Below are 6,052 nucleotides of genomic sequence, written 5' to 3' on the forward strand. Positions count from 1 at the left end.
AGTTATAAAATTATTTATGCTTGTCAATCAGATGAATTAAATGAGTTATAGTAATGTATATGTTTGGAACATAAGTTTTTAACACAGATTATTAAGCTGCTGTTAAGTAGATTTTCAAAAACACTTGAATAAATGTTTCATTTTCTATGCCTTCTAAAATAAGACATTTACTTACAAGAAACTGTATCATTTAAACTCATTATAACTGACATATTTTATGAATTATAACATAGATATTTAAGTAATTATATAAAATAACTCACATTTAGATGTTAAAGAGTTCATTTTCCTTCACATAGTTGCATTTGTATCATTTCTATTTTCTGGTAGAGTGTCATTGCTGAATCTGTGATGTGTCAGTGTGATATCTAGGTCAAAGGTGAGACTAGCTGCTTTCAGCTTCTCTGTGAGAATTCTGAGAGTTGAAGCTTTTGAAGTAGCTCATGGACACTGTGCATGAGACAGCCCACATCCCAGATTGTCTCTCTTAACATTTTGGCGGGAAACTTATTAAAAACTAATGACAAACATTCATTTAGCAGTGTAAATGCATCTAAACATGACAAAACCTTCACAATGTATTTTACAGGTTATTACAGCCTCTATGTAAGTGAAATTAAGCCCAAAATTATTAATAAGTAATAAAACTCAATATTTTTGTCCCAACTCAATTTTATGCAAATCTTATTATTTACTGTGTCTATATGATCAAAAGCATTTCTATATATTAATAAAGAAAAGAAAAGAGAGTAGAAAGTAAAAGGGTGTAAGGCAGAAATAAAAAAATGTAAGAGAAAGCTATAAGAAGTATATACAATGGAATATTACTTACTGTTTATATTAATAGAGTTAAAAATAAAACATATTATTTACTATTATTTAGTTCTAATTATTATTAGTTAAAGCATGACAGATTATTTACAAACAAGCATAAGCAGTGTAATCAAGAAAGTATAATTAGGAATAGCATTTGAAGAACATATAAACTTTTTACAAGGAATAAATATGTTATTATTCTATTAATCATATTTTCATTACTCTTCTCTCTCTGCCCTCCCCCACCCTTTACCCACTACATAATCTAAATAGAATGTCATTTTTTAAACAAAGAAAAGAAGAAAAGGAGAAGAAAAAAAAAAAAGATAAAGAAAAAAATGTAACAAATTACTGACCTTACTTCTCCTTTTCAGAAAGAGAAACAAGTTGAATCACAACTTGCCTTTAAATCTCCAGATATTTTGACTAGTTATGAAACAAAACATTTCTTTGCACACAGAGAATAACTTTGATTAAATCTTTTTCAAAATATTTGTTGCTTCTTGGAAATGCAGGAACTATATTTAAAAAGATTAATAATGAAATAAAATGATGAGAGAAAAAAAAACATAGAACAGATCATTTGTTTTTTAGTCTCTTCTTCTTCTCTGAAGTCTTCCACGAAGTTTCAGTTGCCAGTCTCTTTAATGAAGGACTAGCCCATTCCATTTCTTCTATTTTATCCAAAATCTTATTTTTTTTGATAAACGGTAAGGCAGAGTCTAAATCATCGAAAATTTTAAGACCATCAGGAAGGAAGATTTTAAGCTTGGCAGGAAACAGAAGGTATGTTTTAAACTGTGCTTTTTTAAGCTCCCTTATTAGTGGCAGAAAAACTTTTCTTTTAGCTATTACCATGGAAGAATAGTCATTGTCAAAACGCACAGTTGTCTCATTAATCTTAACAGGAGCTTTAGCCCAAGCAGATTTAAGAACCATCTCTTTATCAAAAGATGATAGAAATCTAACTATAACTGATCTAGGATAGTTTTTGTTAGAGTTAGTATTAGCTATAGATCTATGTGCTCTTTCGATACCAAAAGAGAATGCTTCTGGTAAGTCTAAAGTTTTAGGGAGCCATGTTGTTAAAAAAGAAGTAATATTGTTACCTTCAATATTTTCTGGCAGTCCAAAAATCCTAATGTTATTGCGCCTAGATCTATTTTCCAGGTCATCCAGCTTTGTTTGTAAATGTGTATTTTGTTTCAGCAGAAACTCAATGTTGATTTCCTCTTCTTGTATTCTATTTTCCATGTCATTCACAGCTTCTTCTATGCCTGTCATCTGGATCTTCTGTTGTTGCAGGACTATATGTAACAAGTCTATTTGTTTTGTAGTTTTTTCTATGAAGGTGTCTATTTTAGTATCCATTTTATCCATCTTAGCAGTAAGTTGCTGGATTATAATTATCAGAGACTGAAGTTCTTTCTTGATGCTGGAGTCTTGAGAATTTGTCTTACTGGAACTCATTTCAGACTGATAAACTGACAGGAAAATTTCCAAAGTGATTTCTGACAGGAATATTGTTAAGATTTCCTTTCTTTTTTAGATATAGTTCAAGAACTATATAAAACAAACATATTTAGAAAGAAAATTACTTCAAAAATTAATTTTTTAAGTAATTAATTCCTGTCAGTGTAATGAAATTGGTGGAGCTGAAGAAATCTGCTGCTATCCTGTGTTCATCCTTGGCCACGCCCAGCAGTTTTCAACTTCTGATGTCCTAGAGTGCCTATATTATGACTTGAATTTACTGCAGACTGCTCACTGACTTACTGCGCAGTTTGCTTTAATGGATGCTCTGCATTTTTTTGAAATCTAGAACTTTTCTTTATTCTTCCAAAATGGAGAGTGAAGACACCACAGTGAGGATACACCGGACTTTACTGAGCCATTCTTCTTCAAAACCTTCTAAACTGCTGCTAACCCACTATAAAATACAGCTCAGAAACATTGCCCATCTAACTGAGAAGTAAAAGAAGATATAAAACCAAATACAAATCAGCAAAATGAGTTGTTCATGTCACAGAAAATTATTTTGTTGTGGATCTGGCAGAAATCAAGGAATGGTTAACCACTCTCAATACATATACATGTAACATGGCACATACAGTCAGAGATCATAAAAAGGGAGCACAGGATATAAATAATAAGGTTTACAGTGGGGGCAGAAGTGTTAGTAAAGAACAGACCTATCTTAAATTCTTAGTTTATAACCCTGAAAATAGGATTGAAGATTTAGAAGAACAGTTAAGAAAGAAAAATGTTTTAAATTTTGGTCTCTCTGATGACGTTTAAGGACAATCCTTATTGCATTTGTGCAGAAACATCATTAAAAAATCATGGGAACTTTACAAAAGTTTTACTGCATCCACTGACAATCAGAGTCCTTAACTTCAGGAATTGTCAAATTATCTCTGACAAACCCAATAAAAAGACACTGGAACACAGATATGATGTAATACCTTTAACTGGGCTAACATAAGTTTTACAATTAATTGAGCTTTCTTGTACCATGAGCCCTTCATCTGCAGTTATTATATACTGATGTAAAACATATAACATCTGTAACTTAATAAATCTCGATGAAGGGCCCATACTAGCATGAAAGCTCAAGTAATTGCAAAGCCTATGTTGTTCCAGTGATAAGTATTACATCATGTCTGTGTTCCAATGGTTCTGTTTTCTGTTACTGGACCAGTACATCATTTTTTATTGTTTTATTCTAGAACTTTTTCTCCTCGGGTCTCCACTGAATATGGGCTATAACTGCTCAGCTGGACCATTTCACAAGTGTGAAATGAATAAATAAATAAATAAATTTGAATTCTTAACAAAGTAAGTAACTTCAGTTTCTATTCTGAACTCTACTAAACTTCATTTAGTGGTAGACTTTCCTCAAACAGTCAGGATAAAACAAGATGTTTATAAAATAGTGTGTAATAAACTTTTGATAGACTGTCTCTAATTTAGAATGAGATATCTAGACAATCTGCAAATTGTCTATGAAGATTAATAGCAGCTATTTAATGAAATAGGCAATGTACAGCTGTGACTTAAAGCAGTTAAATCTTATTTAGTCAGGTGAGCTAATTTATTCTTTTCTTCTTTTTCATATTAGCTGTCACAGTTTGCAAAATGTAATGCAATATTCATGTGTACACATAGTTTTATTTATAATTAAGCAATAACCTATGACGTGGTGTGGTATATTGAAGATTTACCCACAGTGATAAATAAAGCCAATGGTTGGGTAAATTTCAATATACCACAACCACAAGTCAGTTATTGCTAGTATACAATGACATTATTTAAGTAAAAAAATACTTACTTTTCTTAAATAATGTCTTTGTATAATGCCACCATGCTGCCCTTCTGCATTTTTCTGGTATTCTGGGGCTTTTTCTGATGTACTGCGCATGTGTATGGGACTTGTGCTCCCACGCTTACAGAGTACATCAGTGTTGTGCAAAGGAAGCAACAGAGAAAGGAAGATTTCCATTACTTTTTTTTTTTTTATTTTTTTTATTGAAAACAAAAAAAAGAAACTGTGAGACTTCTAACATTCGGGAGAGCCTGGACAGACAAAATAAAAGTATAATCAGGTAAGTTTCTATAGTTTTGCAGAATGTACCTGATTATCCTCTTATTTTTGTCTGCACAGTCTCCCTCATTTGTTTAAGGTCTTCTGTTTTGTTATTTTAGTAAAAAAAAAGAAAGAAAAGTAAAACACTTATGAGATATACTAATGGAAAAAAGTCTGGGCAACTGGACCTTTTTCTGTTGGTATATTCTCGGATTTACAACAGGCACGCTGGTTGGGCTGACCAATCAGTGCGCTCATTTTTGAATATTAATGACCAGTCATTGTATAATTAAGCAATAACCGATGATGTGCTCTGGTATATTGAAGATTCACCCACGGTTGGCGTGGTTTAATCACGAGGGCGAAGCCTGAGTGATTAAATAAAGCCAACTGTGGGTAAATCTTCAATATACCACAATCACGGAGTCAGATGACATTATTTAAGAAAAAAAATACGTACTTTTCTTAAATAATGTCTTTGTATAACGGCGCATTACTGTTCTTCCACTGGTTGTGGTATACTGCTTCCTTATGTTGATGTACTGCGCATGTGTATGGGACTTGAATTCCCATGCATATCCAATGCATCAATGCTTTGAAATGGAAGCAATGGAGAAAGGAAAGTCTCAGTTGCTCCGTTTTTTTTTTTTTTTAATTAAAAAAAATTTTTGATCACATTATACCAACAGAAAAAAGTTTGGGCAACCGGGGTTCCTATCAGATAACCAAAGACGCATTTCGTCGAATGCGTCTTGGTCGAACTTGAAATGTTGAAAAGGCAAAATGATGAAGCCACATATAAGTAAATTCTTTCCCTGGGAAAGAAGTCGCTTGGCCATTTCATCACTTTGCCATTTTCGGCACTGCAGTGCAATCTCAGAGTTGGTATATTTAAGTAGGGGGGTGTGGGGGGCACAGCCCCCCACATTGAGGGGTGTAGGGGGCAAAGCACACCAATTTATGCAATGTTTTAATGTCTTTTTTTTGGGAACAGTGATTTTTTTCCCTGGGGAAAAAAATCGCTGTTCTGGTTGCTCGATGTCTTGTGAATTCGAACTTTAGAGTTCGATATAACAACATTCGATCATTTGATCGTTCGTTGTTATAATATAGACCTGGGCAACTGGACCTTTTTCAATGGGTACACTGGCCAATGAAGGCCATTTAAAAATTTACTTGAAAGAAAAATTTACTACTTATTTACTCAAAAAAGCTGAGTTGCTATGGCAATTATGACTTGATGCCACACACTGGCCAGGCTTAAATGACAGCCTTTCCATAAGCAGTTTGCTTAAATTGAAGGCTCTTGATAGGTGAAACATTCCCTTTAGATATGGATATGGTACAAAAATGTTTTTTTTAAATGGCCTTCATACCTGTTGTATGTATATGTACATGAAATTTATTCATTTGTTCCTAATGGATTTTTAACTGTATGCATATTTTACTTATATGTTTTTATATACATATATATTTTTTTAAAAACACCTTAAAAGCATTTTTATATCTACACATATTTACATATTTATTTTTGTGTTTATAATGTATAGTTTAGGGTGCTGACATTTGCACAGTCAGTTTTTATATATATTTTTATATTTTGATATTTATACTGTTTTGTGCTGACACATTTATGTGTACTGTTTCAGA

Source organism: Protopterus annectens, chromosome 8.part1, assembly GCF_019279795.1.
Source record: "Protopterus annectens isolate FY-2018-M chromosome 8.part1, PAN1.0, whole genome shotgun sequence".
Taxonomy (NCBI): Eukaryota; Metazoa; Chordata; order Ceratodontiformes; family Protopteridae; genus Protopterus; species Protopterus annectens.